General features: G+C 35.6%; 1 protein-coding gene across 1 annotated transcript in view; it reads left to right on the plus strand.

Annotated features, from left to right (window-relative positions):
• LOC138715119 (UDP-glycosyltransferase UGT5-like) overlaps positions 1-25,361 on the plus strand; it is a 167,918-nt gene that overhangs the window by 24,319 nt on the left and 118,238 nt on the right. The gene's annotated exons all lie outside the window — the stretch shown is intronic.

Raw genomic sequence — 25,361 nt, forward strand, 5'->3', positions numbered from 1 at the left:
AAAGGGGTAATATCAATAACTATTCAAGTCCACTTTTGGTCATTCATTTTTTGAAAATTTGAAATTAAATTTTGGATATTTCCACAAGTGTTGCGACTTTAAAAGTTGGTATACTACTTTGTCTTGATCTCTAAAACAACAAGAAATATTACGTGCAAATAATAGTAATTAGGTAAAAATTAAAAAAAAAAAATTGCATTTTTCTCGAAACTTGTGTAAATGGACTTGAATGGTTATTGATGTCACAACTTCAATTTCCTTATTTCTTGATACTTTTGTGCAGTTTTTCTGTATCGTTCAGATTTTCTGATGTTTTGTTGTTATTGAATATTCTCTCTAATGCTGCCTTGGACTCTGATAGAGTTACAATCTTTTTATTTATAAATGGCAGAGTTTATTTTTATTGTTATTAGTTGTGCATCTAAATTGTTTGCATATTTTCCGAAGAGTGTACATTGCGAAAATTATGTGCTAAATATTCCAAAGTCTGCCTAATTGTTTGTACTTGAAGAATCGGCATATATCATATACCTTGCATCAGTTGTTTATCGTTCTTCTATTGTTTCTATGCTTGTAGCTTTCAGCATTTCTGGTGGATCACTTTCTGGTGGCAGAGTTTATTTTTATTGTTATTAGTTCTGCATCTAAATTGTTTGCATATTTTCCGAAGAGTGTACATTGCGAAAATTATGTGCTAAATATTCCAAAGTCTACCTAGTTGTTTGTACTTGAAGAATCGGCATATATCCTATACCTTGCATCAGTTGTTTATCGTTCTTCTATTGTTTCTATGCTTGTAGCTTTCAGCACTTCTGGTGGATCACTTTATTTATTTATTTATTTATTTATTTATTTATTTATTATTTTGTTAATAATTGTAACATAAAATATAATGTATACAAAAAAAACTTTAGCTCGCCCCTGAAAGAGTAGAACTCGCGCTCAGGGGCGGATTCCTGAATTGAAATTAATAATTATACAATACAATTTGTCTTATGTCTACTATGCAATTATAATATATAAATTTAAATTTACAATTTACACTTGATTTTGTGATTGGTTCCTGGGAATTTAATTGATGATGTCTCGAAATTCGAGAGAAGATTATGAAATAGTTGTATAATTTGTGTTTGTTTGCAAAATTTCCCCAGTGCCTTATTCAGTCAGTTGATGTTTTTTTTAGTTTTTTTTTGTGTCTGGAACCGTCGGTGGTTATGGGTTTTGATTTTTTTCTGATAAAATCATTGCTTTTATTAGATGCTCAGTTTTTAGCGTTAAGATTTCTGTTAAAGTTTGCATACCGGTAACTTTCTAAATGTGCTTTTATTTTTGACAGCTTCAGTTATAATTCTGAGGAATCTAGATTGTGCCATCTCAACTCTCTGGAGTAGACCGTTTTTGACTGTTAACATATATTAACCATATAAAATATATGAGGGTTGTAAATATAACGGTGGCAACATAGACAGTAGGTCTACGAACATATTATTAATCTTATATGAAAAATACATTTATATCCCTTCAATATAATCACCAGCGTGTTCATGTATCTTTTGTCAAATCCGTGGTAACCGTTGAATGCCGTTAGCGAGGTTGTTCCTGTTGATCTCTCTGATGGACTGCCCTACTGCATGAAGCACTGATGAGGTTATGAGGAACCCAGCGAGCTGCAATTTTTCTCATGTGGAGGTTTCTGTTCAGGTGCCACACAGTTTGATGACTAAGTCCAATCTCAGTGAATAATTCTCGCACAGTCCAGCGATGGTCAACAACGTCTTATTCCGACCCGTACGAAATGCAGAGACCCATCTTGCACCGTTCGATACGATAGTGCATCGTTGCCACAAGCTTCAAGTAACCCTTGACGGGCATTTCTACCACGGATTACCTCGATTTTTATCCACAATCGCTGTTCAAGTTTAGTAAACATGCTTTAGAACAGTTAAAAATAGTGCTCTACATTAACTCACGCACAATAACATCTGTTGTCATAGCAACCGATTTTAGCGTTCAATACATCGACAATATCTCCAAATACGATCATCAGTTGCAAATAAAGATTTCAGGTATAACTCCCTGTAAAGTTGATTTGAATAATTTCGAGGAAAAATTGTTCCGGGGCCGGACATCGAACCCGGGACCTTTGGTTTAATGTGCCAACGCTCTACCAACTGAGCTACCCGGGAACTCTACCCGACACTGATATCCACAGACCTCAAAGTGGGCCTGGTTGAGTTTTACAAGACTAAACATTAGCAATAATATCCACGACTACACAGGCTGGCTGTGAAAATGATTGCTATGTTTGGCTCAACATTTATATTTGTGAGCAAGTGTTTTCTTTAATCAACTTTAATAAAGGCAGGCATCGAACATCTGTAACTGATGTTTCATTACGATCAGTAGGCTACTGTTCCTTTCAGCTGCCAACAGCATAAAACCTCGTTTTGATGTACTGATAAATAAAAATATAACAAAATGATATTGTACATTTAAGTAGCTATAGAATTTCTATTATTTCTGTAAAATAAATGTTTCTGTATTAATTAATAAGTGCAAGATAGTTTTGCAAACACTGAACGGGAATTCATTTAATAAACACTCGTATTAGTACTTCCCTTTTGTGTATATTTTGTACGAGATCACTCCTTCTTCCAGTCCACCCTATACTGAGCGCAGCAAATATCTGCATTCCGCTCATGAGCTGTGAGCCGGCTCGGAGAGCGTAAACCTTGTGCAGGCCTGCTGTAGATGGTAGGTAGGCCTATTCCTAACCACGATAAATGTGAAATGTGCCTAAATTCTCTCAAAATAAGTAATGTTATATTTAAAAGCGTGTTAAGTATATTAGTGTAGTTTTTAATCAGCGACAAAATGCGAAATTAAATACACAATGCGAAATGTATGCGTTTCTGCGAAATAAGAGCAAAAAAACATTTTATGATGCCTTTTGTGTTTAAAAAAATCAGAATCTATATAAAGGCCGCGTCACATTAGGTTCTTATATTTTTTTAAAATAGTATGATCACACCTCCATGTTAACTTTTATGTATGAAAAACACAGTGTCGATATGATTGCAGAATTTGGCCAAAGAAACCAACGGGATAGAGATAAAACAACTTAGAGAGATTCTGTTTGCTATGATCTAAACTGGAAATGTGTATAATGAATACTTTCAGAGATATATTTTCATTTTGAACACCTTTCTTCCGATCACCCAGTATTTCAAGCTAAAACATAATCAATAACACTGCTCTCTAAACGGTACATACTTTCATTAAAGTAAGAACTTTTTTTTCAAGGAGTGAATGATGATTAGAGATGGTGAGATTTTAGAGACTTAGAATTAAAAAGTTAGCACTTCAGAAATCAGATTTAGCATTTTATAACATTTGTAACGTTACAATCAATTTAGGATTTTGTCAATTATACAGGGTGAGACATGTGGAAAGTTACATGGTTTGAGGGGTGATAATATTAGTGATTTTGAGCAGAAAAGTTCCTGTTTTTAATTTCATGAGGAAACTGTGTACAAAAGTGATAAGGGGTGAAAAGGGGAATATTTTGAACGTATTTCCAAAAATTATGTTTCTAATTTATGAAAGGTGTGCAGTAACTTCAATCTCTGATATAACATATACTGTTAGGATTATATATGAAGAATCATTGATTTATGAACAAAAGGGAATAGACAAAAATTCATTAAAATGCAACCATTCATGACACCTTAAGAGATCAAATATATAGCATATGTTACATTTTCTTCAAGTCGAATTTTATTAGTCTATATTCTAACCTACTAATACACTTTCGTACAGCCTTGCTTAATGCCACCCTGAATATGTATTAGTTTTCTTAAGAATTTTGAATGTCATTAAGTTTCACCACAACAATAGTTTTATCATTTGACCATGAATGCGTTTTGCATATTATTATACACTTTATCTGAAAGGTCATTTTATTCAAATTACTACTTATTTGAAAGTGGTGTACTAGTTTGTTTGTGAATTTTTTTTTTCGTCCAATGGCATGACCCTTAACTTATCATAGTAATAATACTGTGTGCACTGCATATTGAAATTAATGTTTTACTGTATTTATTTCATGATGATTACAGTAAATACAGTAGCCCTACCTCGAGAGATTAAATACAATTATGGAGTAGTGAAATATATTTATCTGATTATTCATCATATCTTGGTGTCCTTTAAAGTACACTGTAAAAATATGTATTTCTTTCAGGTAAAGTGAATTAATTATGACGAAAAGCTTTCGAGTTGAAATGTTTTTACATATAAGAAATATTCCTAGCCATTTCACTATCTATGAATTTTATGCAGGTATTCTGTTTACATACTCTATTCCATTCATATTTAAAACAACAACATTCTAAAGTCATTATTTTAGAGCAGGAAATACAAATGTTTCTACGTTTGTGACAAAATAAATTATGACAAATTACCAGTCAAAAATTAGATAAGTAACGTTAGTAAATAGTAAGACTGGTCGTGTACAGGCGATGAATGTGATGATAAAGTTTTGTTGTGCAGTAGGTAAGGGGGCAAACGTATACGTACTGTATTGGTAGTAGTGGAGTACGAGCTTCTGATATCCAACCTGCATCATATTTTGTCTGTTAGGTATGGAAAAATTAGAACTGCTGTTATTTTTAAATTTTAACTTTCTAATTATATGGAGTTTAAGAGAAAGTAAATGTTGTTGCTGTTAAAAAATTCGAGTTCTTGGCAATAAAGCCATTAACACTCTTGCACTCCAATATTTCCCACACACAGTGGGTTAAGAGGAAAAGGCTGGACATAGCTGAAGATTATTCTGATCCATTTTTTCCTGAAGACTGCACAATGAATAAGATTGTGAAGAAATAATTAAAATTTTATTCAAGTGTTTTGATTTGACAAACAGTCATGTTCAGTGAGTAATCGAAAGGATGCAACTGCACATTTTCTTGGATACTCAGGAATTATATTTTGTTGTATACAATGATACACTCCCATATTTATTATTCAAATTTAGTGGGAATGATACGATATTAAGTCTTGATATTTTGAGTTGATTAATTTTTTAACTGTGTGTATCTAATGTCTACCCACTTCACTTGCGTGATTCGGGTTCTACGTACTACGGATAGATGGCAGGACTGTGACCTATTTTCAAGTTGCACACCACTTCGGCAGGTCACGTTATGCAGGATATGTATCTGTGAAGAGTTATGTCGTGTATTAGGGTGAGTGTATGTGTAAGTGTAGTGTACGTAATGGGTGAGGATGATGTTGAAGGTAAGGAAGGGAGAAGGGGAAACCTGGTGCCGGCACGTAGCCTACTTCTGTCGAATAGCACCAAGGGGGCCGCCAGGCTTAACCTCCCCATCCGACGGACGAATCACTATCTACAACACTGCGGAGAGATTTGGGATTAAACCAGGCATATTGGTGCACAATCTAGTGATTAGAATCTACGTAAAGATTAATTTTTGGTCCTACAGAATATATCTGTTATGTTAACAATGCTTATATTAGAGGAGAAAAATTCACTCCGCAGCGCCGGGGATCGAACCTGGGTCCTTAGTTCTATGTACCAAGCGCTCTAACCACTGAGCTACACTGAAGTTCAATCCACAGCGCCGGATCGAATCCCTCTCCTCTAGTGTTTTCCCTTTGTGGCCTGACTCCAAGTTCGACATATATGTTGACATATATAATAAGTCTCACTAAAGAATCAGTTAAGAATTTATTGCATTTTTTTGGTGTTGTAATATTACTTGTAAAATTACTACAGTGTTCACAGATTATAGAAAAGAAGGAAATAACTGACATATGAACAATACTAATTGTCACTCAATATTCTTCGTTCCACAGCACAGAAATTACAGGAATGTGACAACAAACGAACTGACAAATAGGAAATAAAATAAACTACAGGGTAATTCAAAAGTCTGGAACCGTGTAAATATCTTCCATTTGCTTGATTTTCGATTATTATTGGTGTTACCAGTATTTGTAAGACCAAGTGCTTTACCAGTGACATATTCGATTCTAGTCCTCAGCTATCTCAAAAGCCGTCATTTTGGATGCAACTTTGAAATTTTAAAATATGGAAAGGGGGTCATGCAGGTACTCAAAATCATGTGAAATTAATTTATTGAGGAGAACCTGAGTACCATTTATTATTTGAACATGTTGCAAGAAAACATCTTCCTTGATTTATTAAACGGAGGTGAATTCCCGTCTCTTTTTCAATAAGATGGCGCTCCACCTCACTATGGTCTTGCTGTTCGAAACTATCTGGACGATAGTTCCCAGGACATTGGATTGGACGGCGTGGACTAGTAGAATGGCCGAGCAGGTCTCCAGATTTAACACCCCGTGATTTTTTTTCTTTTGGGGCTACATAAATAGCTTGGTATATAAAGAGAAAATTGAGAATGTGGAACATCTAAAGAACTGTATCATTGAAGCCTGTGCTAAAGTCATCCCGGAATTGCTACAAAATGTTCTCTCTGACTAGAAAATCCACCCTACTGGACAGCCTAACCCCTTATCTCTCGGCTTAGTTGCCTCATGAGTGATACCTTATTGGTATCACGTATGAGGTTCAAACCTGTCTTCGGATAGTTGACTAAACAACAAACAAATCCCATACCAAACAATACAAGTAATTTCTGAACTTCAGATACACCAGTAGATTGAAGTTAACTCTAGTTGAGTTGCAATTATTGATATTAATACACCTGAAAGTTGAAGACCAATAATTACTCTGGTAAGCAGTGGTGCATGACCTGAAGGAGGGGAGGTGGACCAATGAGAAGTAGAATGACCACCAGTTTAAAATAAGAGTCTTGCTAGGCAATGTGTATCATATGTGACTTCGTCACAAACTGACAGAAGTGCAGTACATTTTTTAGTTACATCCTACAAAGAGCGAAGTGCGTTATGCAGAATTTATTGTAACCTGAATCGCTTGGCTTACATTTATTTTACATTATGACTATTGAAGACTTACGAAGACATCGAATGGCACAGAACTAAGCTAAGTAAATGTTTATTATCGCAACTCTATGTTTACATTTATTTTAATATGCAGTGAACTGAAAGCCATGGAACATCGAGAAAATTTTCGCTGAATTGCTGGTGCTGTTAAAACCTTTATCATTCATACAAATCGAAATTTAGATGCGAGTATGTCATGTCACAAGATAGAGGTGTTGAGAGAATTCGTACGTGTTTCCTGTGTGTGAATATGAAATGAATTTCACTTAAACATTTTTGACAGCGTCATACTTCTTGATAAGGAATATTTGTTTTGTGGTTGTTCAGTGTTTTTGTGAACGTTTGTTGCCTAGGCAAGCCTCTTGTATACTGGAAAAAAAGAAAATCACTTTAGTCTAATTACAATGAAATTCATAGATCGAAGTTTTCTGAATAATTTTTTCATAATATGAAGCTACAAGATTATAATAAAATACAAGATGGGGCAATGTTGACTTACCATTTTGAGACTTGTAATGCTTTTTCCTAAAGTTCATGAACTTTATTCAAAACATTGATACATAAGAGATACATATTGCCATTTATATTGATATCAATAAAACAATCATTTTGATGAAAATTACGCCTTTTAAATGCCCTCATCTCTTTCAATACACTCACGCAGCAGTGAAACAAAGTTTTCCATGACGTGTATACTCATGGCTACTGATATGACATGGAATTCGTTTCTAATTCTTTGCTTCAGTCTGTCCAAATCGTCTGATCGTGTGGCAAAGACTTTGTGTTTCAAATATCCCCAAAGGAAAAAATCACAAACTGAAAGATCCGGGGATTGAGGAGGCCAAGTAATGCCTCCAAAGCGTGAAATTAACCTGTCTTCAAAGACTGTGCTTAGGGTTTTAATAGAGTGGCGTGCAGTGTGCGCTGTTGCTCCGTCTGTCAACATTGAGATTTTGTAGCTGTGGAAATACGAACTCATTCAACATGGCAGCATAACGGTGTGACGTTACAGTAACTGTATTCCATTTTGATCTTCAAAAAAATAGGGAGAAATAATCCCGAATGCAGAAAATCCGCACCAAACCGTTAGTTTTTTTAGTGTGGAGAGGTTTCTGATGAAGCTCAAGATGATTCACGTATTCCAATATCTCGCGTTCTATTCGTTGACGTTACCACTACTGAAAATGTGCTTCATCGGACATTATCATTCGCCGAATGAGATCTGGCTGCTGTGTTAATTCAATAAATTTCTCATAGAATGTCCTCCTTACAATGCAATCGTGGTCTGAAAGGTGATGCACAGTCTGAAGCTTGTATGGGTAGAAAATCAGATCTTTGTGCAAAATCAGAAATTTGAAGTGTTTTTGCATGTCTGCGTGATGATTGTTTGGGACTTCTTTGAAAATCAATTCTTAAGCGATCGATGTTTTCCGGCATCCGTACAGTCTTTGGTTTCCCTCCATGGTTTTTATCTTCTGTAGATGCTGTGGTTCGAAACTTATGTACCCAGTTGTTTACGGTGTGCCGGTCTGGAACATGTCCATGCCTACCAATGTTAAAATGTTGTCTAAGTATCTGCTGCATCTGGACTGCATAATCACCATTTTGTTTAAGTATCTACAGCGAAAGCACGACGTGCAGGTGACTAGCGCTCTATATTGTTTACTAAATGGCATTGTTTGTGGATGTTGCCTTGCAACCAAACATTGCAGTAATTTCATGGCCATCTAAGTTATGGATGATGAAAATGGTAAATGAACATTGCCCCACCTTGTACATTTCATTTGGAGAATAAATCTAAATATACGTTAAATAATGGTACATTAAGTCTCCATAACATTTTATCTAAAATAAATTTATACTAAATTAAATACTTAAAACATGAAAAATCAGGAACACCTGTATGAGTGAAGTTCGTGTTCGGATGTAGTTCTAGTTACACGTACAAGAAATACGACAGTTGATGCACAGAAATCTTATCTTAAAAACTAAGAAAAACAGAAACATTTTAAAATTCCTTTTCAGAACGAAAAGTTACATTTGTTCGGATCAAATTTCTGTATATTTAAAGGACAAAACCAAAATTGTTTCAATAATTTATTATCATAATACACTAAGTAATCTCTTAGGGCCGTATTCATAGACATTTTTAGCGCGGGCTTCCAGTGGATGATCAGCGTTTTTCGTATTCATAAACCAGTGTCAGCGATAGGATATGATTTGAATTCTGACTAGTAACCAGTGGATAGCCGGGGCTAGCTTAGTACGCTCGTAGCGCGTGTTGCGAAATGTCTATGAATAGAACCCTTAAATGTCGACCTAGTTGGTGCAGTTGGTATAGCGCTGGCCTTCTATGCCTGAGGTTGCGAGTTCGATCCCGCGCCAGGTCGATGTGCTTAAGTGCGACAGGCTCATGTTAGTAGATTTACTTGCATGTAAAAAAACTCCTGCGAAGCAAAATTCCGGCACACTGGCGACGCTGATATAATCTCGGCAGTTGCGAGCGTCGTTAAATAAAATAATACATAACAACTCTCTTAAATTGACTGAGCGTATTGGGAATTAAATCAATGGCTTTCGCGAAACACGCTATAAAACAATTGTTAACTAGAAAAAGAAGCAAAAACGAGCAAAATTGTATTAAACTTCTTTGTTTAAAAGATCTCAAAGCGTAACCTCCTGGAATGAATGACATTTCTTATGATTCATCCTATATAATCTTGGTCCTAAACCTAGATAAATACTGTGTTTGAATCCTGCCATTGTGGAAATGTTTGCTCTCTTAATGGTGAATTAACGTTCTGTCTAGTATTGTAAGCACAAATAAATGGTATATAAAATATGATTGGAATATTATTTTAAATAAATTGGACTGCTGACAGGAACAGATAAACATCTTTTAAAATCTTCTTTTAGAATTGATCTTCAAGAAAGCTCACCGACATAAAGCAAACGTGAAAGTAATAAAATTAGTAGAAGGTACACGAATCTCAGTACAATGATTAGCTCCAGCTCATTAATGGAAGAAGCGATGATTAACCACCAAAAACTACCCGTCACCGTGCACCTAACGGGCGACAGGTCATGGAAGACGTAAGAGGAGATGAAGGAAAGAAGAGATTTAGGGCCGTATTCATAGACATTTTTAGCGCGGGCTTTCGGTGGATGATCAGGGAACTAACGTTTTTCGTACTCATAAACCAGTGTCAGCGATATGATATGATATGAATCCTGTTTAGCACGCTCATAGCCCGGGCTAGCGAAATGTCTATGAATAGCACTCTTACAGTTTTATTGAATAAGATTTAATAATTCTAAACTTCTTTCAGTTGTTGATAATATTAAATATGTTTTTAGGCCCACATTTTATAATTGAAGTTGGATGACAAAACATTTCCACTTACCTTCAGTTTTTGGCGTTTCGTAAAAGAGTGTAGTAGGAATAAGAAGTGTTGATTATCTGAAAATACATGATTAAATAAAAACTGTTAGAATTGAACAGAACAACTCTGTTAGGCAAATCATTGTTCTTAATGTAATTACGAGTGGGAGTGGAGTTGCAAGGTTGCAAATGTACGAGGTGTATTTAGTTAGTAGCCATAGTGATGATATATCTGTGAAACGGTAGGTTTCAGAGCCTATGTTTATCAGGACTTTTGCCTTGTTTCATTGTCCTCTAGTCAACCCTGCAGTTCGTACGTATAATTATGAAACACTTTGTACATCACGTTAGAGACTCTTCCGTGACTACCATTGTCTATTGAATTGTAGGGCATATCGGAGCACTTGCTACAAAATGACAGGAACATTGTAGAATGTCATTGCAAGTACTCGACGCCAAATAGCCTCAAAACTGTAGTTATTTTTGTAAAAACTTTTAATTGCAAAATCACGGCGTGCACCGCTCCACCTTTCCATGATGACTAAATGACATTGTATTGGCAACAGAATGCGCTCGCAGTTTATCGTTCCTCAGCTATGCTGTTAGAGTTGGCCTACGCTTCTTGAAATCGTCTGTTTTTCTACCGGACCCCATGTACCTATTTATACCGTAGTCGTCATATTTCCTTCTAATACTAATATATGATATGATATGATATGATATGATATGATATGATATGATATGATATGATATGATATGATATGATATGATATGATATGATATGATATGATTTGATTTATTCTCATGCCAAACTCTTCGGTCCTGCTGGCCCTTTACATTTCTGTATTGGGACCAGCAGTCCCGTTGTTACACTATTTACAACTTTTACACATCAAGACATTTAAGACCGAAGCATATTCATCACTTTCTTTACTCATCCACAATGTCCTCCATGTCCATTCAATACACTTGTTACTCACTATATTTCATTCATTCATTCATTCATTCATTCATTCATTCATTCATTCATTCATTCATTCAGTGTTCTGCCCTAGTGTAAAGTACTAGAACAGCATTGCTCACAAGAATAAGTCATCCAGGAAATCAACTGACTTCCTATCTAGCATATAACTTTGTTCAGTTAAGAGACACATTTATGCAACTGCTTGTTATCTTATGTCTATCACGGACGACGAACAGGAAGTCTTAGGGTCCGCGCAAGACGGAGCCTGGTTGGTAGTTGGTAGCCTGACCGATTACCTAGTCGGAAGAATGCCCCAACGTCAACCAATGGAGACGTGCAAGACCAGGCCTCGTCTTGCACGTCTCCATTGGTTGACGTTGGGGCATTCTTCCGACTAGGTAATCGGTCAGGCTACCAACTACCAACCAGGCTCCGTTTTGCACGTACCCTTACTTTCTGACTGTATCTTGTCATGAATATACTAACCGCCGCAAAAGTTGCAGAGATACCATATTATAGAGGAGTCCTCCCTTCATACATAGGGCCTTCTGTGCCCTCATAATGATCATGAAGACTGCATACTTGAACCGTCGAGAAGTGCCCGTCCAGTCACAGTTATAAGATGAATGGACAATTCTGGTGCTCTGAAATGAAATTGTACACGGCATGGCATTAAAGTTTTAGCAGTGGTAAAATTAGTAAATTCTTTCAAAGATTTGTTCTTAGGCAAACATTTTTGGGACTCCAATGGTTGCTTAGAATATGCATCCCAAACAGAAATAGTGGTGTTCATTGTTTGAACAGTTTTATGATAGGCGTAGTATTTAATGATATCTGAAATAAAATACACAGCACTAAATAACTTAATTTCATAACCACATTTGAACTATTTTCGTAATAATATAATTACCATAATATGCAAGAAAAATTAGGAAATTGGAAATACAGTGAAACCTCTCATTTACGGACATCGAAGGGACGTAACAATCTGTCCGCACCTGGGAGGTGTCCTTTATTGGGAGGGAGGCTCCCCAATCTAACAGTAATTTTGTAATATGCATTGTGTATCCCTTCACGCTTTAAATGAAATGTATTACTGTAGTTTAATTCTAAATACAGTGCACTACAGTAAATTCTTTGCAACTTTGAACTATAGTAGATAAGACCGAAAAAGGAAAATACAGTATTGTGCCATGCAATTTTATTCCAGGTCTACAGTTAAGCAGTACTGTAATTTACAGTTTTCAAATTAACCTTTACGTTCAGGTGCCATATCTCTCGAAACAGAACAAATGATTGAAGTGAAGAGAATAATCCTACTAATCCTGTCATGTATCGAATACAATTTCACGATCGCGGAAACCTTGGTCCTATCAGACAGGTCAAATTTTATGACTTTGTTTATCCACCCTCTTCCAGCTGACAAGGAGTAGCCGGCTGGGCTAGTGGTAGCCTACGAGACCCTTATTGTCTTCTTTCATGTTAAGATATTTCTATACAGTTCTCAAAACTAAATTTTCCATTTTTATAACACATTAAGTCTTGAAATCCACTTCTGCCCGCAGTCAGGAGGTAAAGCAAGCTTTAGGACTGTGAAACAGCTGTCCTTGTCTGAGAGTGTCCGTAAACGAGAGTTAAAGTTATCATTATTTCTGTATTATTTCAGTTGGGACATAAAAATCTGTCCGTATGTGAGGTGTGTCCGTATCTTAGGGGTGTCCGTAAGTAGAGGTTTTACTGTATGTCGTTTTAATAGAAAAATATGCTCTTTCTTTCTTATCACGGATTACGTGATGAAGCAGAAGAACGCCTTACAAAAAATTCTAGTTTTAAAAATCTTATTTTGCATATCTTACTGTATGAACTATTTTCAATTTTCTGTGTTAATTGAGAAATAACCAAAGTCATCGACGAGGAACTTAAATTTAAGTTTTCATGGGTTTCAGAGACACTATATACTTATTAAGCTTCTTTTAACGAAATATTGAATTGTGAGACATGAAAACATATTTTATAATTTATTATAGCACTCGTAGTACATGAATATGCATACGTCTTTATGAGAATTGCTTTGAACTACTAATCGTTACGCATAGAACATATAGTATGTTACAATTTTCTTCTACTGCTAATGTATTGTAAGATAAAAAGCTGGAAATGATATTACCCAGTAGATAACGTTATCCGCAAGCATACAGTATACCCATAGCTGGTAAGTCAAACCAATGAGATACGGGATGGATTTCATTAGTATTCCAGCATCTGCTGAATCCTGAAATGAATTATTGAACAAAAATGGTAATTATAATTGCATTGTACTGCCAAATATATGAGGACTGGTCGGTAAATAAAAGCGGTTGACCATTATATAGAGCCTACTGAAGGATGCATTGGAAGTAATGGTGAACGGGAGAAGAGTTCGGGGCAGAAGAAGTTATCAGATGATAGACGACAAAGGTCTGCATCGGACGTTTTCGCTGGAGCGCCAAGTAGTTCATAGCATAATCCGATAGGTAGCGCACATGCATGATGGGTAAAATTGTCACGAGCGATAAATCCTCGAACGGTATAAGCCGAGCGTTAGACATTCGTTCTTGTTACAGTGATGAACTGTGTAGTAAATCACAGATGTTTATCATTTCAAAACTTTGCAGCGTTTACCTAACCTCTACATAGTACAACTACAAAACTTGCTTTAAAATTTAATATAAATGTTGTAGGTAAATGTTTTTTTTTTTTTTTTTCACACAGGAGTGATTTTGTTTTTGCCACATCTGATAGATGTTACTGGATGTAAATATAATTATTATAAACGGAGAACACAATCACGATAATGCAAGAACTGTATCAAGTTTTCTAGTAATAATAATAATAATAATAATAATAATAATAATAATAATAATAATAATAATATCTAATAATTACTGTATCAAGCTTTGCGTCTGTAACAGTTGTGCAGCATGATTATTCGTTTTATTATATTTTCTGTGACGTTATCTCTGCACTAATATTGTTATTAATCTACAGCTATATCAATAATATTTTGTAAAACGTTTCTACATTGTCGCAGTATATAGGCGGAACACTATGTATGGACCTATCATGTTATATAATTATGTGGTAAATCAAATATTGAATAATTATTAATTAGGAATAATAACTGTATATCGAAGTTTTTCATACTATTTTATTTATAACTTCATGTTCCAGTTTTGGTACGTTCCATTGACTATTCCATTAAACGTTTGTCATAAACGCAGAAAATAAAGCCTTATTTTTACCGTGTGAGCAAAACATATGTGTATCTTATCTGTCGCCTTCCATACAAGATAAGACATGTCGGTGAGATAACCTTGTACTGCGCTTCCATTTATTACGAGCGTATCACGACCGAACTTACCTCACTCGAGGGTGCGACATTCGACTGAGATCAAGCGAGCGATTTAACTCCAATGCAGCACTCTGACATCGATGGTCTGGAAGGGCGATAAAAATCCTCAGGAAGTAAAACTGTTGGTCCCATATGTGACACATAAAATAATTCTGACCTTGATAGGGGGTTCCGGGCAAAATTTTATCTGCTATTTCTCGCCTTAGTTCAATTTCGATACTGATAAACTCTAGGCCTATAGTGGAAAGAATCGTTAAATACTAATGATGATGATGATGCTGCTGCTACTATACTTCGCACGAAAACATGACGACCTTCCCTCATTCCCTTCACCAGTTAACTGCAGGCACGCGCAAGGGATAAACCCTTAGCCGAGTTGCCAATTCTTGAAGTCATTGTGATTTGCGAACGTTTTTCAAACTGTTCCGTGAAACCGCGATTTTCAGCGAGACTATATTATCTTTGTAAATATATCTTCTTCTTCTTCTTCTTCTTCTTCTTCTTCACTTCATGGTATGGGCAATTGCCCGTTCCGGCTTCAAAGGTCGCTCCATCTTTTCATCGGTCGTCCCTGATCTCTTCGTCCAGTCTGTAGTCGTCCATTCTCTCTACATGTAATTTCCAATCTTGTCTGTAATTGTCTATTTTATCAATAAGTGGGTATACTCCTAGTTCCTGCCTAATATCTTCATTTCTAATTCTATCCAATCTCGTGCATCCTTTTACTTTTCGCAAGAATCTCATCTCTGCCGCTTGTATTTTACTAACTTCAGGTTTTGTTGTAACCCAGCTTTCACTTCCATATAAAAGAGTAGGGACTGCCATTACATTGTAGAATTTCATTTTTGTTTCCTTTCTGCTTTTATTCTTCAAAGTTCTATTAATTGTGCCACATACTGTTTGGAATGATTGTAATTTTATTTTTATATCATTATCCTTTTTGTAACTCACATCACATCCCAGGTACTTAAAATTTGTTACTTGTTCTACTGCTTTATTATCTATTTCAATCTTAGAACTTACAGTATTTTTGCCTTGAAATGCCATTACTTTTGTTTATGTATTTGATATGTTAAAGTTACGCTTCTGGCATATTTTATTCAGTTCATATACTGCTTTTTGTAGTTTTGTTTCAGTATCTTGTATTACAATCATATCATCGGCAAATACCAGAATATTAATTTTTATTCCTCTATCAATTAAAATTCCAGGATCTACTAAAATTTTCCATTGTCGAACAATTTCGTCAGCATAAATATTAAACAGTGTCGGTGATAAACTACACCCTTGTCTTAAGCCTATATTTGTTTCAATTTCTCGAGTTAAACGTTTTCCAGTATTTACGGTAATTCTTGAGGCATTATATAAACTATTAATTATTCTGATAATGTGGTGTGGGTAGCCTTTAGATTGTAATATTTGAAATAGTTTTGGCCTGTCGACTTTATCAAATGCTTTCACAATATCTATAAAAGCCATGTGTGTTTCTAAATTGAACTCTCGGCGCGTTTCTATTATTTGCTTCACTGTGAATACATTATCAGTGCACGATCTTCCCTTTCTAAATCCGCTCTGTTCTTCCAGTATCAGAACGTCAGATAAGATTTGCAGTCTTTTATTTATTATTCTTGTGAGAATTTTATAACCTACATTCATAAGAGTTATTCCTCTATAGTTTTCACATTTGTTTCTATCCCCTTTTTTAAAAACTGGAATTATTAATCCAACGTTCCATTCGTCTGGAATTTCGAATTTTTGCCAACACATATTATAGAAATGTACTAATCTTAGTTTCAAGATCAGTCCGCCATATTTAAGGAGTTCTGCTGTCATTCCATCCAATCCAGATGCTTTTCTATTTTTGGTTAATAATAGTGCTTGATTTACTTCTTCCAAAGTTATGGGGTCGATAATTATGTTATCATAGTTATTTTCTTCATTTGGCTCTATTTCGTTCTCACTTCTGTTAGTATCATACCATAATTTTCCATAGTGATCTATCCATTGTTCTTCTGATATAACATTTAGGCACGAGGTTTCCTTTTCTGCTTTATTCATATGTTTTAACACCTTATAAGCCATTTGTTGACGTCCATGAATATCATCCTCTATCCTAGATATAAAAGTATTCCAGGATTCTTGATGTGCGTCTCTTACTAATTTTTTAGCCTGGTTCCTCTTTTCTTTATAAATCTGGTACGTTTCTGCATTTTTATTTTGAAGATAATGTAAATACCATTTTTGTTTTTATTTAATTGCTTTTTCAATCTCTTGGTTCCATATACGCACCCCTTTTTTTACTTCGTATTTTCTTTTTCTTTCCTAAAACTTCAGATGCCGTTTTAATTACAGTATTTTATATTACTTGCCATTCTAGCTTTATGTCTTCCTCAGTTGGTATTTCCGAAAGATATTTACCAAGTCTTGTTTGATACAAGTTCCTTATGCTATCTTCCTGTAGAAGGTATGTTTTGTATACTTCATCATCTCTTTTCTCGAGCAAGTGTTGTTTTTTCCATCTAGATAACATTATTAATTTTGCTATAACTAAATAATGGTCAGTATACAGATCACTTCCTCTGTGTACTCCCACATCCTGTGCTAATTTGTGTAATTTTTCGTTTACAATAACATAATCTATTAACGACCTGTATTCTCGCCTGGACCAGGTGTACTTACGAATATCTTTCTTTCTATAGAATGTATTCGTGATTTTCAAATTGTTGAAAGTTGCAAAATTCCTCAGTTCTTTCCCATTTTCGTTCAAATGATTTTCTCCATAAGTCCCAACTATTCTAGGGATGGGAAGATTGCCCACTCGTGCATTCAGGTCCCTACTTATTATGACATGATCGCTTTTGGTGCACTTGTCTAATTCCTTTTGTAATATTCTATACAATTCTTCTGTATCTTCTTTTCTGCCCTCTTCTGGGGCATATACTCCTATTACTGTCAGATGGCCTCTCTTAATTTTCAATCTGAGTGTTACAATTCTTTCGTTTACATATGCATAGCTTTTAATTTTTGTACTCCATTTTCTATCCACAAGAATAGCTACTCCGCAACAAGCTCTTTGGTTTTGTTCTACACCACTATAAATCACAGTAAAATCCTCTAGATCTTTCGTCCTTTTTTGTTTCTTTTTTTTTCTGTTATGACTGCAATACTTATTCCTTTTCTTTTAAGTTCGTTGTTGAGTTCTTGTTCTTTTGTTGCTAGTCCTCTGACATTTATAAATTACTAAAACAAAATTGGTATAAAAATGAACAAACTTATTTTAAAAATACTTTATATTTATATTTTCACTAACATGTTTTGCCTAAATAAACAAAACAAAGAAATGCAGAATTATATAATAAGTGTTAAATTCTCATGTTATTGAAGTTCCAGAATTTTATATTTAATTAAGGATGTTACGCCGGTAAAATTTTCGGAAACTGTGACCATTGAATAGCAATTTATAGTACAAGAGAGTAAAATTAGATTTTATCCGCGTCGCCTTGGGTGATAATTTCCACAAGCAATTAAAATGTTTACTCTAGTGTGCTATACAATATTTTATTAATTACTGGTATGTAAATTTAATTTTAAATTGCAGGTCTTTTCTTTGTAATGTGTTGTTGGCAAAGAAGTTCGTATATATTCATTTTAATTAATGCTAATATGTTGGTTGTCATATAGAGAGTGATTTAAAAACATTTAATTCACTGCTGTAAGTTAGAAAACTTTTAAGCACTGCTGTGAATAATGTCATTATTTAGGTTGCTAAGGACGGTGAAATAAAGACCAGTTTAGATACCAGTCATGGATAAATGTATTCCTTTTAGATCATTTTTTCATAACACGAAAATCATATTAAAGCACAAAAAAGAATATATTTGTTTCTCTGCCAGTTTAGTTGCTGATTCGATGCAAATTTTCTGTAGGCCTAAGGAACGTTATAAGATACGAAATATGATTGAATTAATTAAGGATGCATGTACACTTCTTATACCTTAAAATTCTGTTATGTAAAATATAGGCGTAATATAAAATTTAAATTTCTACACCAACTATTGAAGTTCATTCAGGTAAAACAACCTGTATTAGTTTTTTTAGTTATTTAACGACACTGTATCAATTACTAAGTTATTTAGTATCGATGGGATTGGTGATAGCAAAATAGTATTTGGCGAGATGAGGTCGAGGATTCGCTATAGATTACCTGACATATGCCTTACTGTTGAGAAAAACCTCGAAAAAACCCCAATCAGATAAATCAGTCAAAGGGGGAACTGAACCCACGCCCGAGTGCAACTTCGGATCGGTAGTCAACTCAGCCAACTGAGCTACGCCAATGGCTCTGTATTAGTTCTGAAGTTATGATTTTTAATGTAAAGTGCGGCATTGGCTATAATAGCTGTTAAGTGGAAAACGGCATGAGCTTTTTTTTCCTCTTCGCAAACTATATTCCTTAAAAACCCTTTTCCTGGTAATTCCGAAAGTGCTGGATAGAATCGAATGAAATTTTTTCTGTATTCTTAAACATAATGTACAGCTGTCAAAAAAAAAAGTGGCCGCACTCGTGAACAGCGAATATTTTCAAAGTCCACTTCGGGTCGCGGCGATGTTACACGATGCATGTGCTTGTACAAGCAGTTCCCGAACTATGAAAGTGTCCCATATCTACGCCTCGTAGACCAGCGGTAGAGTGCTTGTTTAATGATTCAAAGGTCGTGGGTTCGGGCCTTCTTCAAGTTTTCATTTTATTTTTTTAATCTTTCTTTAGCGATGTAAATGATATTCAAATTATAATTTATATCCAGTTATCGTTCTTTATGGATATCACGTTATTTATATTTTGTTATCGTTCTTTAGAGATATGAATAAAATTCAGGTCATCATTTGTATTCTGTTATCGTATTATAACGATATGAATAATAATTATTATTGTATTTCCAATGGGGGTTAGCCGTATTTTACATATGTATGTTAGGGCTATAGTTTTATACACAAAAAAGATAAGCATAAAGGGAAATGGAAAAGAAAATTAAATTAGCTTACGCGATGTAAACAAAACATAAACAATCCGTAAATTAGGCATTGTGATTGCAAAACAAATATCAGGTATCAATTTGTAACATACAAAAACATTAACAACACACATACGTAACACTTCTATAACACAAATATGCAGCTTTCCGTACCATACATAATAAATTAATACACAATAGTCACACAAACACAATCAAACTATAATTACGACATTGCGACGACATCAAGCATCCCATAACTGACTCACATACATAACAAATCAAGCATCCGTTACAACACATACACTTCAACATAGTAACCACACTTTTAAAAGTTACAAATTTGGCTCCAAGAAGAATAAATAGGACACTGTTACTAATTACTATTCTTCTACAATTTCTTAAATACATCTGTAATAAATCTGTGAAATTCCTATATGAATAATATTCACGTTTTTTATATTGTTATCGTTCTTTAGCGATTTGAATAATATTCAAGTTATCATTTATATTATGTTTTCCTTCATTAGCATTATAAAACAATATTCAAGTTATTTATATTGTTATTGTTCTTTCGCAACATATTAATTAAACAAACCGATATTTATCATTTATATACTGTTATCGTTCTTTAGTGATACTGTATAAATAATATTCAAGTTATTTATATTGTAATCGTTCTTTAGCGATATAAATAACATAAATTTAATATTAGGTTTGGAAAAATCCATTTGCATAATACTGGTATTAGTTTTTCTTTTTGTATTATTACATTATACTATCTTGAACCACAATAAAATGAAAAGGAGTAACGAGGAATTGAACCTGAGACGTTGACATCTAAATTCCGACGTTCGTCCGCTGAGCTACGAGAGCAAAAGTGTGGAAACATTTTTGGAAAAATTGGCCCATTCACACTCTAAGATCTTCTGATGATTCGTAGAAGCTAGTCCAGGATGCGGGGGGCAAAGGCTAATTGAGATTTCCCGGTCTCTGACCGGGTCAAACATCCTGATAGAATTAATATTTAACCCTTGCCGTGACTTTCGGTGAAGTCCGGAGGGCCCAATTAGTCAAATCCACTCTCCTCATCTCCACGCTTGGGCCCCCTGGAATTTAATAAGATGCGAAAGAGATAGTGGTGTGCGGAAAGCAATGGGATGTTACCGCATTTAGGCCTATCCTTACCAAGAAAACTGCAAACATGAACAAAGGAAGCTTATAATAGAAGAAGAAGGATCTTCTGCGGACCTCTGGAAAAAGAACTAAGGAAGAGACTAGTGAAGTGCTTTGTGTGGAGTGTGGCATTGTATGGGGAAAGAACATGGATATTACGACGAAATGAAGAGAAACGAATTGAAGCATTTGAAATGTGGATGTGGAGAAGAACGGTGCGTGTAAAGTGGACAGGCAGAATAAGAAATAAAATTGTGTTTGAAAAAGTGAGTGAAGAAAGAATGATGCTGAAACTGATTAGAAAGAGAAAAAGGAATTGGTTGGGTCTCTGGTTAAAAAGAATAATAGACGACATTAGGATATGTGGATCATATGCAGAGACTAAGAGGAAGGCAGAAAATAGGAAAGATTGGAGATTGCTGGGTTTGCAATGTAAGACCTGCCCATGGACAGAACATTTATGTGTGTATGTTCAGAATGCCTGGAATATCGTGTCTAAGAACAGTCGCTATTTGCAAAGACTAGTCAATTCCATGCCCACTCGACTGCAAGATGATCGAGATAAGAGGAAGATAGACTAAATATTGAATTGTGGCCTTTTGTTTTGTTTTTTGAACGATTAATTGTTTGAATGTTTTAAGGCCGACGCCAGTAAATTTGTTATGTTTATGCCACGAAAGATATTTTACTGAGAATAAAATATTTTTTCTTTCCATTTGCAGCCACAATATCTTAATGATAATGATAAAGTCATGGCATAATATATTAATGAACCTGATGTTAATTACTAAAATAATCATAAAAGAGAAAGGAGCCATTATGTCTAGTTTGTCTCTCTCAAAAGCAGAACAAAAAAGGACATAAAAAGCACGAGGTTGTAGTCGACCGTAGGACCTCATGAATAAGAGGCCTGAACGCTACCATTATGCTATCGAATAACACACAGTATACTTCAATTATAACTCTAGTTATCAGGCAACGTGGTCCAACAACATGTAACATCGCCTGTCTCCGAATTGTAGCGAAGATACCCGAAGGGAACTTTGATACAGGAGAGCGGCCACTTTTTCTTTTGACAGCTGTACAAATCAGGCCAGAATATTTCCGTAAGTTTATTTGCTGTTGGCGATATCTTTTTCGCGTACTGTTCACATACTGTTCGACGAAGTAAATCACGTATAAAATCGTCTATCTTACCGAATTCTGTTTTAGTTTATTTTCTCTTCAGTTGGTGAATCGTAATTCTTAATTTCTATGCCCCATATATAATTTTTTTACCAACTCCGCCGGTTGCGTCCGATGTTAAGTGATTAAGATTTGTACTTATCAAACTGCCTTAACTTTCGATTACAATATGGATAGAATTTCTAACGTTAGAATAATTTTAACACTTTGTTTTTTTTAGCTACGCTACTCTACAAATAAGATATTCTGTTTTCTTCGACGGTGTTATTTGTTCTTGTGATGGTCCTGGATCTTCAGGTGAATCAGGAGGCCTGGCTGCGGATCATCTGCTACAACACTCATTAATCATGGCCGGAATAAATAGACATATTGAAGCGCACAACGGTATAAAACAACACGTCGACAAATGTCTAAAAAGATACTGAAAACGGGTGAAACCCAACAGGTAGAGGCAATGACTGCTATATTTGGCAATGCTGGGATCTATTGTATTTCTGCCACGCGGCTAGGGGTTGAGTAGAGGATGGGGGTTTATGAGGGATTACCAATTCCAAGAAGAGAGGCCGTCATGTTTTCGAGTCAAGTATACTACTACTACTACTACCAACACCACCACTACCACTACCACCACCACCACCACACCACCACCAACACCACCACCACCACCACTACTACAACTACCACTACCACTACCCTAAAACTACAACTGCTGCTGCGAAACTATGAGAGAGAGTTGTTTATTGTTATGAATGGGAGAAGGCTAAGCATTTTGGAGAATACTTGGGATTGACATCGAAAAATATAGCTCGCAAAATGTTGTTTGTATGCTACCAAAAGAGGAAATGTGTATGTTACCAGATGGAATTCGTACTATAGGATGAATGCGTAAGAAAATGGCCCAGTTTCTTGGTTTGAAAGATCCTGAGATGTACACGGGAAATTGTTTCCGTCGTACACCCTTTGACACGGAAATTGATCGCTGTTCAGAGACCAAATCCCGGCTTAGAATAGCTCGAGAATTATCGTGTATGACGTGTTTGTACGCGTGCGTTTTACATAGAGAAATTCAAAAGCTATACTTGTTTTTTTGAAAGTTGGGACATGACAGTTTAGCGGCCGAACTTGGAACTACAGCGCTATGTTGCCAATATGGACTAACACGCTGCCAGCTGATGGAAGGTATCAATTGACGTTACGATGGCTGACGTTAAAACATTCATTGACAATTGACGCAAAGCTAAGGAAACGACACAAAAATCGACAGAGAATCAAAGACGAAACGTACCAATGCTAACACTGTGTGCACAATAAATGTCGCCAAGAGAGCTATTAAGCACACGCTGTGTGGGAACGGTAAGTTTGGCAACTCAACCGTTGTTACCATAGCAACAGGCCTACCACGCTATGTGACATTCAGTTGTTTTTCCGATCGCAACGCTGCTGTCATGTCCCATCTTTCAAAAAAACAAGTATAGGTCCTTGTAACGAGAAGAAGGAGCTCTATATCTAAGCCATAAAGGCTTCGTAGAGAGTATGTCGTTTCGTGACATACAGATACGTTGCTGCTACAATTTGGCTTCATCCTCGGACTTCGATGCTTAAAATTTCCCCGTGTGAATCGCGCGTAAACCCGAACGACACTTAGACAAATTCACGCTACAGGAGAGCGACCATTTTCCTTGTCAAATGATGTATAGTCTTAGAAAAAAGTTTTCCCTTATAGATACTTTATAAGTCCCAGAAAGGTGACAGTGCGCACAGTTCACAAGAGGACGAGTAGTTGAGGTGATAAAATTAGTTTTGTTTCGTTGTATGTCGTACCTTAGTAATTACAACAAATGCCAGGAAAAAGAATTCAGCATAAATAAGTAGTGCCGTAAAGACTGTTAATAAATATAGAAGTAAATTAATTAAACAAATATAAAAAAAGAAATGCATGACAGCGGGTTCGAATACGAGGCCTCCTCATTAGGAAGCTGGAGCTCTTTCCACTAGCACTAGACTAAAGCCGTCTGTGAGAGAAACGTTCTATACGAACCAATGTGGTACTCAAGGATATGATTGTATCACGAAATTGACATTAACTTGATTTGCTTCAAATTACGGGTAAATTAGACATGGTTAGCATTAGTTATGGAAATCAGCTATCTTACAAGTCCTATAATTTATAAATAAAGTAATGAGATGTGAAAATCGTTATTCCTTAATTATTGTTTTTGTTGCTTAGTCAACTGTCCAAGGTAGATCTGGCTCCCACAAGGCATCACTCATGAGGCAAATAGGCCTGGAGATAATGGGGTAGGGTGGCCAGTTCCTGTCCCCCTCCATTGCATACATCGCCGATTAGCTATATATTACAATAGTCAGACTTCAGACGCATACAAATAATTGTTCTTCCTCTGACACACATCGTCAAGTGAGATGTACTGCCTAATAGGCCTAAACTAAAAATAATTGACTGGTCGAGAATCGAACTCCGGCACAGGAGACCATAAGCCAACACGCTACTGACTTCTCCACCGTTGATGACGTAGGAAAGGCAGCACGAAAAGAGGCTTAAGGCTCATTCACAATGAAAATTAAACATAACGTAAGCGTTAGCATAACGTTACAGTAAAATCAAGAAGTCATACCATCATTCACGATGGGAACATAAACATAACAGCAAACATACTTGGTAACCATGGAAACATAACAAGGACGCCATTTCCTCATATTCTGTCGTATACTTCAGCGCTCCACGATTGTGTTCTGTTTGCAAATCAAGTAAGCATAAGCATGAAAGTTTGGAATTTGCCTTTACAGCCGCTCTGTTTGACATCATGTGGACAGCAAACATGCAAACGCATTCATGTTAATCGCGCGTCAGTTCTCCAACATATCTATCACCAAGAGGGACGACAGAACTTTCTTTCAAAGACTGTACATTCGTTATGTTTTTGGTGTATTCAGGTGTTGATGTATCTGCCTTAAAGAGACAATGGTGATGGGAAAGCACTTTGATTGCTGAAAGATATGTCGAGGATTCGATTGAAGTTGAGACTAAAGTAGCTCGAATGATAACTTAAAGAGCTGTGAGAATTTTATGGAAATGTTGGGAGTAGAACTCACCGGGGTATATGGGACTTCTGATGGAAGGAAATGTTGCATGTTTTGTTTTTGTTACTATTATCGGAATTGGAATTTGAAGGCTTTGGAAATTAGAATTCGGTAACGTTATATCACAGTCTAGTATATAGTCAT

Source organism: Periplaneta americana, chromosome 15 (genome assembly GCF_040183065.1).
Source record: "Periplaneta americana isolate PAMFEO1 chromosome 15, P.americana_PAMFEO1_priV1, whole genome shotgun sequence".
Classification (NCBI taxonomy): domain Eukaryota; kingdom Metazoa; phylum Arthropoda; class Insecta; order Blattodea; family Blattidae; genus Periplaneta; species Periplaneta americana.